Raw genomic sequence first — 13,173 nt, forward strand, 5'->3', positions numbered from 1 at the left:
ACAGTGCTGTTGTTGCAGGGGTCTGGGAACCTTTCTGTTGGTTCAGAAGCCCTGAAGAAGGATTTTCTTGTTGTATGTTTACAGAAATCCTGGGAGAGGGTTTTGCTAATGTTTTCAGGGGTTCTAGGACTGTTCTGCAGACAGAGGATGAATTAATGAAGAGACTGGCAATTTATCTTGTGGCCTTGCTAAGCCTTGTCTCCCCATGAACTAAGATTGCTGAGAACTTGCCTTGTGTCAAGATGAAGAAAAGACCTCCATTTGGGTATTAAGTGCTGTGCTTAAACTTGATGTAACTCTGGGGTAGATTCAATTGTGATCCAGGGATGGGGAACTTTTGACCTTTTTGTGTTCTATGGTTGAACAAATGAATGTACTTTACTTATGTTTGGAAACTAATCTCCATTTGAGAAGAGGGGTTTTGTGATGGACTAAATGAAGGTACAGCCTAGGGGTGGAGTAGTATTTAGAACAGGGACTTTGTAATTGATTGAATGAATGGAAGGTCCTGGGGTGGGGTAGTACTTGGAGATTATTGAATCACACTTAGTAAATGCTGTATTTTGAATGATGTCATATTTTGATCTTCTCTGTTCTTGATTTGTCACTGAATAAAATGGAGAGCACCTATGCTGGTATTTTGAACCTTGGGAAGTTGCCTTTCCTCAGCATTACATTACAGATAACCACAGTATATTCTTTCTTAGGTAATTGTCTAATTTTCATTGTTAGTTTGACTGATATTTCAGCCCCTCCCAGTCCTGTAATGGTAATAGGAGTTCCATGTTTGAACTTAACGGCATTCCCATAAATAAGGGAGGCCTCTGCTGCAGTATCAGTTAATGCCCTAATTACAATATTTGATCCATTTTTCCAGTATATAGTCAGATTGATATGGGATCTGCAGTCTCATCTGTGATGAACTTAGATACAATGGTTCAGGAGGATCTGTAGGAGCAGACTTTACTTTTCTGTTCAGTCTGACATTAAACCCTTTCAGTACATTTTATATAGTTCATTAGTTGGAACACCATCAGTTCTTCCTAAGTCAACCCCAGCTATCAATAGAGCAGTAAATAATTCATTTCTTGTCAATCTATTCTGACTATCTGCTGGCCATTTACTTTTCTCTCTAGGAAATTTGTCTTTTCCCCATTCCCCCAAGTCACTTAACTGTGAAATCTTATCCAGCACCTCTTAAAAGAGGGTACCCTGGGTGGTTAGGTGGTGCAGTGAGTAGAGCACCGGTCCTGGACCCAGGAGGACCTGAGTTCTGATCCGGCCTCAGACACTTTAGCACACACACACACAAAACTAGCCTTGTGACCTTGGGCAAGTTACTTAACCCCAATTGCCCTCAAAAAAGAAAAAAAAAATTCTGGGGTGGCTAGGTGGCGCATTGAGTGGAGTACCAGCCCTGGAGTTAGGAGGACCTGAGTTCAAATCCGGACTCAGACACTTAACACAAAAACTAGCTGTGTGACCTCGGGAAAGTCACTTAACCCCAACTGCCCTCCAAAAAGGAAAAAAAAAATGAAAAGACAGTCTCTTTGGTTCCGGCCTTAGACACTTAACACACACACACCCACACACCCACATACACACACACACACACACACACACACACACTAGCTGTGTAGCCTTGGGCAAGTTACTTAACCCCAGTTGCCCTCCAAAAGGCAAAAAAAAAAAAAAAAGAGGGTACCCGATTTCACCAATTAGTAGAGTCAGAAGTAGGTACTTACAAGCAGGAGGGGCTGTCTTCACTATATTTCTTTTTTTTTTTATTAAATTTTATGTTTATTTTTAGTTTACATCGTTCATTTCTACAAGATTTTGAGTTACAAATTTTCTCCCCATCTTTTCCCCTACCCACCACCCCAAAACAGTGATCCCACTGTATACCCCCTCCCCCAATCTCTCTCCTATATCCTCCGCTATCCCCCCCCCCGACTTTCCAGTAGGGCAAGATGAATCTCTGTACCCAGTGCCTGTATATCTTATTTCCCAGTTGCATGTAAAGACATTAATAATATATTAATTTTTAAACATTTGATTTTAGAACTTTGAATTCCAGATTCTTTCCCTTCCTCCTTTGTCACCCAACCTTACTGCGAAGATAGGCAATTCAATATAGGTTGTTCACGTGTAGCTACGCAAAACATTTCCATAGTGGATATATTGTGAATACATCACTGGAATAAATATAATGAGAGTTATGGCTATGAATTTACCTAAAGGAAGATACCAATTTGCAGTAAGGAATATAGAAATTAATACAGTTTTAGTGAGAAAAATAAAAATGGATCCAATCACTTTATGTTAACCTTCTGAAGTAATTTCTTTAAAGCAGTATTGTGTGCCAAGAGAGCAAGATGAAATTACCAATACTATAAAGGAATATGTTGAGGCATGAGTGTTAGTCTTATAACCTGTCATGGGAATGGGAATCTGAAGTCCTTCCCTGCCCCTTGGCCCTTGATAGGCTTAAGTGACTCTGAGAACCTTCTCAGATTTGAAAATATACTCTACTCCATAATAGGCTGAATATGGTCACACTGAACCTGTGGCAGGAAGATTCTTTTTCAGGAATGCCCACACCTTGTTACTTTGTGATAGGGCAGTGTGTCAAGAGGGTTGCTACATTCTCTGAGCCAGGAGAAGGCTATATATAGACTGATGTGTGGTTTTGTTTTGGGGCTCACTTTGAGAAGAGTTGTGTGATTTGACCAGATGAGACTCTGAGCAGGCATTGAGCCCCCCCCCAGATTTGAAAACCCAGATGTTGGTGCTTCCCTCTCTGGTAACTGACTAGGTATGGATGTAATGGTCAGACAGGTGGAAGCCTGTCTGCTGATCTGTTTCTCTGCTTGTAACTTCTGCTTTCAACTTGTTTGTATTCTCTGAAGTACAGGGTGCTGACTTTTTCCCCTGAACTAGGTAAATGATATATGTTTGATTGATTAAAGTAAGATTGTTAACCCATTCTGAGTTGCTTTCCTTTAGAAAAACAGATCTAGGAACCTGTGTTGGAAGCCACCCTGGTTACGCTGGGTGCTTGCTGCTATACAACCACACAATGGAATAATCCTGTCTGGCCAGTATGAAAATCAGATGGGACATGGAGATGGACAGTGAATTATAAACAGTTAAGATGACTCCTCCCTTGTATTGCTGCTGTTCCAGATACTGTCTCAATAATAGAAAGGATCCAGAAATACAATGGAACTTGGTACACAGTTACTGATTTAGCCAATGCTTTCTTTACCATCCCAACAGACTCTAAACAATGGGACCAGTTTGCTTTCACTTGGCAGGGCAGACAATATACTTTTACCTACTTGCCACAAGGATATCTGCATAGCTCCACTATTTTTTTTTTAAGACTTTGCTTTTTGGAGGAGGGAAGGCAGGGCAATTGGGGTTAAGTGACTTGCCCAAGGTCACACAGCTAGATTTTTGTGTTAAGCGTCTGAGGCCAGATTTGAACTCAGGTCCTCCTGACTCCAGGGTAGGTGCTCTATTCACTGTGCCACCTAGCCACCCCCAATAGCTCCACTATTTACCATAGGATTTTGACTGAACATCTAGATGAATTAAAGCTACCTGTACACCTTATCCACTACATAGATGATATTATGATACGAGGAAAAACTGTAAAAGAAGTAGAAAAGTGTTTGACACTTTTAATTGAGCATATGAAAAGCAAAGGGTGGGAAATTAAGCCTGCAAAGACTCAAGCACCAGCTCAAAATGTAAAATTTGGGGGCATACAACGGAATAAAGGACTGCAAGAGATTCTTCAGCAAGTCTGAACAAAGATTCAGGACTTCCCCACCTTACCAAGAAGAAAGAGGCCCAAAAGTTTATAGGATTACTTGGATATTAGAGACATTACATACCACTTCTGGGACAGATTTTGAAACCCTTATATAAAGTTACTTGGAAAAAATGTGAATTTGAATGGGGACTTGAACAGAATAAAGCTTTTGAAGAAGCCAAGGCTGCTATACAATTGGTCCTAGATTTATGGCCTATGAAAAATGGTCCGGTGGAATTACAAGTGACTATACTATATAAATATACAAACTGGAGTTTATGGCACAAATAACAAAACTGAAATGTACCTTTAGGATTTTGGTCCAGGAAAATTCCTTCATCTGGAGTTCAATATACACCTTTTGAAAAGCAGTTGGTAGCTGGATAGTAGGCTTTTGGTAGAGACTGAACAACTGACTCTGGGACTTGAAGTGATATTAAAGCCTGGAAATCCGATTATGACCTGGGTAATGAGTACCCCGGCTTCTCACAGAATTGGACATGCACAAGAGGCTAGCATAATTAAATGGAAATCATATGTTCAAAATAGATTTAAAACAGGCAAAAGTGGAGTTTCCGCTCTACATGAATCTATAGCAAATATCAATACTGAGGGAAATGATACATCCCCTGAAGCAAAGCAACAGTTGGCAAAGTCCTTGGTAAAATGGAATGATGGATATGATGGATTAAATGAAGAGAAGAAACATGGCATTATTTACTAATGCAACAACAAAATATTGGGGCCATAAAAGACATTGGAAAAAGCAGTACCCTATGACCCATGTACTAGGCAGACTTTGGAAAGTACTGGGATAGGTGGAATTAGTCAGTATACTAAATTATGGCAGTACATCAAGCCATCAAAACAGAACAAGGAGGACAATGTCATATATTTACTGATTCATGGGCAGTAGCTAATGGGTTAGCTACAAGGATGCCCATGTGGAAAAATCAAAATTGGGAAATTCATGATAAATAAGTCTGGGGCAAAGAATTATGGGAAGATATATGAGAAATGTCTGGTTACTCATTTGTCAATTTTTCATGTAGATACTCACATGGCCCTCACCACACCAGAACATAAATATAATCCACCTGCTGATCAACTGGCAAAGATTGCTATGCAACATACTGTCCCTACTCTGACACCAACTAATGATCTAGTACTAGCAAAATGGGTGCATCAAATGGCTGGCCATTTAGTAGTCAAGGATACACACCAGTGAGCACAAGATCGAGGTATTAGTATCTCTCATTCATTGCTAAAATAGATAGCAGAGGGATGTCATATATGTCAACTAGAAAAGGCATGAACTCTTCCTCGGGTAGTAACGAGATAGCAAGGGGGAAAGTTCCAGTCCAAATTTGGCAAATAAATTATACTGGTCCTCTACCCCAAGATAAGGGATGTAAATTTATATGTACTTGTATTGGCACCTATTCAGCTGTACTTATATTGGCTTGTTCTTATAAGAATGCAACCCAGAAAAACACCTGTAAAACTCTAGATCTCACAAGTCTACATTATGGAACCCCAAGACAAATTCAAAGAAACAATGGGTCATATTTCAAAGGTAATGAAATCAAGAGATATTGTATATTAAACAATATAGAGTAGATATATCATATATACCATATTATCCACAAGCATCTGGGTTAACTGAAAGAATCAATGAATTATTGAAAGAAGAGTTAAGGAAGTTCTAATAATTCATATCAACATTGGAAAGATAATGTGTTTAGTGCTTTACTTAATTTGAATAATAGACCACTGGGAGGAAGTAAGCCTGTAGCTAGAATGATGACCCCAAATCTGCAAATCAGAAAACACCAGACACATAAGATCCCAAATATTGAGTATTGAACTGTGAGGTAAGATGTCCTAATACCGTATCCAGGAAGACCTGGTTTGGCAGGATATGATTTACATTGTTTAGAGGACTTCTGGTTGGATAAAAAAGAAATAAGAAACATCTCTACTGGAATATGTATGAGAATTTCTATAAATCATTTTGGAGGGACATTACCTAAATCAGGTTTAGCAGCTTGAGAAATACATGTATTGGCTAGAGTAACAGATACTAATTATCAAGGAGAAATTATTGTGACATTCCAAAATTTGGGTAAAGAATCCATACAGTTTTGTAAAAATGATAGACTAGTTCAAGTGATTATTATTCCTTTTGAAACAATATCCCTCTAAAAACTGACCCTCCTTCTGACATAACTATCAGAGGAACTGAAGAGTCTGGTTCCAATAACAGAATAAAATTGGGAGCTAAAGTATGGATAAAGTGGAAGCCAGATGATGTTCTAAAGGCTATAGAGATAATAATAGCACATGGGAAAGACAATACTGTGGCTGTTGTTTATTCAGGAGAAGATGATTACCAAATTGTACCCCCTTAACTCATACATTCTACCACAAATAAGGCTATGATAGTAAGTTTATGGACTCCAGAAGTATGACTGATCCTATATTTGTTTTATTTCTTTTTGGCTTTTTGGCTGTTAAACCTGTTTGAGAGATTTGTTTCCTGCAGACTTAGTACCCTCCATCTACAGATGCCTTATCACTTAAGGAGGATGTCACCCCCTGTCCATGACTGTGATGTGCCACTCTTGGACCTGGAGTCGACCAAGCTCCAGATGCCAGCTGAAGAACTAACCTCTCAAATGGGACCTTTTAGGGAAGGAACAGCTCTGGGTTCAATTTCAGCTGGAAGTAGCTATGGAGAAGAGATCTTCACCCCTTACCCCAAGATTCTGAGCCCTATTTGTTCGAGGGGAAAAAGGTGGGGTGCTTGTGTTCAAGCCTCTACCCTAAGATATTGTTTTATGTGCTCGTTTTCTATTATCCCTGTTATATTGTTGCAAAGTTCTGTTGAGACCAGTTACCCCATCAGTAACCCCTATACTCCCATTAATCTATTAAATGAAATGTATTGTTAATGTATTTTTGGTACGTAAGGGACATGAAAGATCTTGGGGCCAAATGTAACAGTAATGGTAATGTAAGATCTTCCCTGCCCCTTAATAAGCCTAAGGGAATTTGAAGACCTTCTCTGAATAGGAGATATACCTTGCCCCCTAACAGGAAGAATGTAATCACATGGAGCCTGTGGTGGAAGGAGTTTGCTCAAGGGTAGAACAGAGCCCACAGGAAACTGGAAGTGAGAGCAGCTAGACACAACTGGGAGGAGAGGACATATCCAAGGGAGACGGTTAGGTTTGTGAGTCAAAGTTGGTGTTTTCCACCTGCTGTGCCAGCTAGGCTTGTGGGAAGGCTAAAGGATGGTGTGGCTCTCTTCTATGTTATAGCTTATTAACTTCTTTACTAATATTATGGAATCGGCTTACTAGTTTTGGGATTCGGTTTTCTGGTGTCTGGATGTTTTGCTTCTGTCTTCTATGTGGAGAGTCTGTTGTATTTTGTGATCGAGCACTATGCAGGTATATTTATACTGATCGTTGGCACTATAAATTTTGCACTGGTGCTACAGATTTTTAAAAATGAAATATGTATTCTAAGAGGGTCTTTTTGTACCATACCCCCTAGGACTGTATGCACTCGCCTCTGGAAACTACTGCTCCAGAGAACAAGGTCAGGAAACTCAGTAAAAGCACTGGTTTGGAGTTTAATTTAGAAAATTAGACCCCATGTGCAAAGAAATCTGGAGGTGACAAAACTGTGGGCCACTAAAGGACCACCAACTAACAAAGTAGCTTTAGAAGATGAAAATGATAAAGGCATGGTCCAATATTATGGTTAGAGACGTATCAGAGGCACACCAGTAACAAAATCAACTCCGAGCAAGTAACTGTACAGAAAGATACAGAAGGCACATAGGCACTCACACCAGCATCCCTTGGAACCTTGAGGCCAACACAATTTTCAACATCCTGTTTTGGATTTTCAGGCCTGGACAAGGAAGAAATGGTATCTCCCTCTAGATTAAAGGTATCAAATATGAAGTCTATAATATAATTGAGGCCCAAACTAGATAAAAATGCAAATGTTGTTTACAAGAAACACATCTGAAGCAGAAAGATATACACAGAGTAAAGAGAAAAGGCTGGAAACAGTAAAGGAGCAGGGGTAGCAATCATCTCAGATAAAGTAAAAGCAAAAACAGACCTAATTAAAAGAGAAAAGGAAGGAAACTACATCTTGCTAAAAGGTACCATAAAGAAGGAAGTATGCTTCAAGTGGTATAGCATCCAAATTCTTAGAGAAGTTAAGTGAACAGGAAGAAACAGACTGCAAAACTATATTGGTGGGGGACCTCAACCAGTCCCTCTCAGAACTAGATGAATCTAACCACAAAATAAACAAGAAAGTAAAGGAGGTGAATGGAATTTTAGAAAAGTTACATAAGGTAGAACTCTGGAGAAAACAGAATTTAGATAGAATGGAATATATCTTTTTCTTAGTGGTACATGGTACTTACACAAAAACTAACCATATATCAGGGCATAAAAACCTCACAATCAAATGCAGAAAGGCAGAAACATGAAAGGCATCCTTTTCAGATCATGATGCAATAACAATTACATGTAATAAAGGGGCATGGAAAGACAGATTAAAAATTTACTGGAAACTAAATAATTCTAAAGAATGAGTGAGTCAAACAACAAATCATAGGAACAATCAATAATTTCATCAAAAGGAATGACAATAATGAGGCAACATACGAAAATGTATGGGATGCAGTCAAAGCAGTTCTTAGGGGAAGTTTTATATCTCTAAATCAAGCCTGCACAACATACGGCCCACAGGCCACTTGTGGTCTGCCAAAGAACTTTGGACAGCCTGTGAAAAATTCAGGGTTGCCACTGAACACTTTCCTGTTTGTCACATGGGTCATGGTAACCAACCATCAACAGTCTGTCTCTAGTCTAACCCATCTGCAACCTAAAGAAATTGAGCCTAATTTTGGCCCCTCCCTACTAACAACTTGTCCAGATCTGCTCTAAATGCTTACATGAATAAAACAGAAAGATCAGATCAATGAATTGGGCATGCAACTAAAAAAGTTAGAAAAGAAACAAATTAAATACCAAATTAGAAATTCTGAAACTCAAAGGAGAGATTAACAGAATTTAAACTAAGAAAACTACTGAACTAATAAATAAAAGAGCTCGTTTTATGGAAAAAAAAAAACCAATAAAATAGATAAATCTTTGGTTAATTTGATTTTTCAAAAAAGAAAGAAGAAAACCAAATCATAAGTATTAAAAATGAAAAGGATGATTCACCACCAAGGAAGAACAAATTTAAAACAATAATTAGAAGCTATTTTGCCCAATTGTATGCCAATAAACTTGACAATCTAAGTGAAATGGATGAATATTTTACAAAAGTATAAAATGCCCAGATTAACATAAGAGGAAATAAAATACTTAAATAACTCCATTTTAGAAAAAGAAATTGAACAAGCCATCAATGAACTCCCTAAGAAAATATCCAGAGGGCCAGATGAATTTACAAGTGAATTCTACCAAACATTTAAAGAACAATTAACAATTAATTCCAATACTTTATGAACTATTTGGAAAAATAAGTGAAGGAGCCCTACTAAATTCTTTTTATGACACAAATATGATGCTGATACCTAAACCAGGAAGAGCCAAAACAGAGAAAAAAAATTACAAACCAATTTCCCTAATGAATATTGATGCAATTTATATTAAATGAAATATTAGCAAAGAGATCATAACAACTTACACCCAGGATAATACACTATGAGAGGTGGGATTTATAGCAGGAAATACGGGGCTAGTTCAATATTAGGAAAACTATTAGCATAATTGACCATATAGAAAACAAAACAAAAAGAAATCATTTGATTATCTCAATAGATGCAGAAAAACCTTCTGACAAAAGACAACCACCATTCCTATGAAAAAATACCAGAGATCATAGTAATAAATGGAGTTCTGCTTAAAATGTTAAGTAGTATCTATCAAATCATTAGCAAGAATTATATGTTATTAAGCTAGGAGCCTTCCCAATAAGATCAGGGGTGAAATAAAGATGCCTATTATCACTTCTATTATTTAATATTGTACTAGGGCTGCTCTCTCTCCCTGTTGAAGTCCGTTTGGGTCTTGGCGCTACTTGCATCATGGCCTCGCTTCGCCCCGTGCTTCGGTGCTTAGGAAGTGACGGGGACCTAGAAGCCTTGTTAGTCTCAGTTTCCTGTCCGTGGCAGAGCCTCGGCCTGTGGACGGTCTCTTTTCCCTCCTTTCCTCAATCCCTCCCCCCCTCACAGAAACCCAGCTGAACAGACACAAGAGAACATCCAGCACTTTGAGCAGCAGGCAGGGTTGACAGATGCGGGATATACTCCCCATAAAGGACTTACCACAGAAGAAACCAAGTACCACTGTGTGGCAGAGGCAGTCCATAAATTGAAGTTACAAAATGGAGAAATGATAAAAGACAATAGACTGATTGCTTCAAAGACAATAGACTGATTGCTTCAACCCAATCTTCTCTGAGTAACACACCCTATTCTTCTCCCAAGCAAAAGCCCAGAGGCTGGTTTACTCATGGATCTTCTACTTCCTTACCTGGCCTAGATGTCAGCAGCATGGACTCTGGAAATGGAGATAGAGACAAACCCTCATCTGAAAAATGGAGCCTTTTTGGACCAAGAACCCTTCAGAAATCCGACTCAGGTTTCAGTGTCCAGTCTCATAGAGGTACTCAGAAACCATCATCAATGAACCTCATTCGGGTTCAGGCTACTAGAATTGCAGGAGACCCAGCAGCCTTCAAGCTACCTAAGATGGACCTTCCAGTGACAGAAGGAAAGAAACAACCTCCACGAACCCATAACAACAAACCAAGAGACATGAATGTGTTGACTCCTATAGGCTTCTAAAGCTCCCTTTTCATATGAGAAAAGTTGTGTTCCCTGGTGTTATGTAGACAGAGCATCTTAGACTTTTCTTTCTTCCCATCCACCTTGCACATAGGAAAGTTGTCATCCATTTACAGTTCTGCTGAGGATGATATTCCTGGGGAGGTAGTGATTATTTCTTTAAATATTTGTGCAAAGCTTGAATCTTTCTAATGCAGGAAGACCTATTCTGTAATGTACCAAAATTGGTCTGAATGACTTCTCAAAGTACAGCTGACTGTAAAAGTACAGCCAATTACTGATCTACAGAACTAGACTGAAGGGGGCAAAGGAAATTAAAATCTAGTAGACTTTGTTCTGCGTATTTTATCCAAAATATATCTAGAAATTTTAGCTTTAAACAAAAGTATAAAAAGAAATTGAAGGAATTAGAATACCATTGAGAAAACAAAACCATCACTCTTTGCAGATGATATGATGGTATATTTAGACAATCCCAGAAAATCAACTAAAAAACTACTTGAAATAACTAACAACTTTAGCAAAGTTGTCCAATATAATTAAAATGACAATTCTACCTAAATCAATTTACTTATTCAGTGCCATATCAATCAAACTACCAAAAAATTATTTTACACAGGTAGAAAACATAATAAGAAAATTCATCTGGAAGAACCAAAAGTCAAGAATGTCAAGAGAATTAATGAAAAAAGTGCAAAGGAAGGTGGCCTAACCATACCAGATATAAAACTATATTACAAAAAAAAAACTATCTGGCACTAGCTAAGAAGCAGAGTGTAGAATGAGTAGAATAGATTAGGTACACAAGACACTAGTCAATGTCTATAGTAATTTACTATTTGATAAACCCAGACTCCAGATTCTGGGATAAAAACTTACTATTTGACAAAAACTGCTGGGAAAACTAGAAAACAGTATGGCAAAAACTAGGCACAGACCAACATCGTATACCATGTACCAAGATAAAGTCAAAATGGGTATATAATTTAGACAGAAAGATGATACTATGAGCAAATCACAAGAGCAAAGAATAGTATATCTCTCAGATCTATGGAGAAGTTTATGATCAAACAAGAAAGAGAGAACATTATAAAATTCAAAATGGATAATTCTAATCTGCTGTAGTTGTACCTATTTTCCAAGTTTTTTATTTATGGAATAGAAAGCAAGGGCTGAATCCTAAATTGTAATAGGAGCTCCTCAAGCTTTCCCTCCAGCAATATTGCTCTACAGGTTTATCACCTTGACAATGTAAGTGGCAAAGGGGAGCTTACTGGCTTTTCCTTGATATGCCAAAGCTACTCAAGATCATGCTATGACCCAGTCTCATGATTTTATAAAGATACATATGTGGGTGGACAATTACTGATGTACTTTCTCTTTTGTGTAATATGATCATAATACTATCCATAATTTTTTCTATTCTTTTTGGTTTGCTCTCCCAAAATTATTTGCTTACTTATTTACAGACATTTATTATTGCTCCTTCCCACTGCCCACCTCTCAAGTGAACAATATAAAACAAGGAAAAAGAAAACATTCATAACCAAAAACAAATAGTATACAAATTCCCACCTTGGCCATGTCCAAAAATGTATGTCACATTCTGCATTTTAAATCCATCAACTCTCTGGCAGAAGGTAGATGACCTGCTTCATCATAAGTTCTCTAGAATTATGATTTAGCAATACACTGATCAGCTATAAAATTAGTCATTTTTCTCTAGAAAGTCATCGTAATTAATATAAATTGTTCTCCTACCATGTTTCCCCGATAATAAGACCTATCCCGAAAATAAGCCCTCCCCTTACTGTGTAAGATTCCTCTAAAATAAGCCCTCCCCCGAAAATAAGCCCTATTGAGATTGCTACTGTAGTGAAGGTGATCCCCTGCGCTACACACTACATTACAATACCCTCTGTATGCACCGTCCTCCCCCCTGTGAAACGCAAGCCGCGCTCCGAGCTGCATCCAATCAGAGCTGCAGCAGTGAGTGCGTCATCCTGTTCTTTATTGAATTCATTATTGAATAAAGGTACATTTTTTTTGTTCACATTTACCTGTTTATTAAAATTGCTGTCAATGTTCATTAAAATAAGCCCTCCCCTGAAAATAAGCCCTCTGGTGTTTTTCTGTCCAAAAAATTAATAAGACAGTGTCTTATTATCGGGGAAACACGGTAGTTCTACTCACTTTACTCTACATCAGTTCATACATCTTCCCAGTTTCCTCTGAAGCTGTCCATTTCATCATTTTTGGCACAATAATATTCCATTTTTTCATAGAGGGTAACTTATTTATCCATTCCCCAATAAGTAAATACCCACTGAGTTTTCAGTTCTTTGTCACTGCAAAAACAGTTGATATAAATATTTTGTACCTATGGGTCCTTTTCTTCCTTCATTGTTCTCTTTGAGATACAGACCTAGTAGTGATATGTACAGTTTAATAACTTTTTGGA

The 13,173-nt window shown here is 38.1% G+C and overlaps 1 protein-coding gene and 1 pseudogene across 3 annotated transcripts in view; one reads left to right on the forward strand and one right to left on the reverse strand.

The window, feature by feature from the left end:
• The window catches only part of MNAT1 (MNAT1 component of CDK activating kinase), a 275,447-nt gene that overhangs the window by 249,277 nt on the left and 12,997 nt on the right, over positions 1 to 13,173 (reverse strand). The window lies entirely within an intron of this gene.
• On the forward strand, positions 6,798 to 12,999 carry LOC138164116 (putative monooxygenase p33MONOX pseudogene; annotated as a pseudogene).

This window comes from Petaurus breviceps, unplaced genomic scaffold (genome assembly GCF_028583685.1).
Source record: "Petaurus breviceps papuanus isolate PSGF00001 unplaced genomic scaffold, PetGlider_PUasm1.0 189, whole genome shotgun sequence".
Taxonomy (NCBI): Eukaryota; Metazoa; Chordata; class Mammalia; order Diprotodontia; family Petauridae; genus Petaurus; species Petaurus breviceps.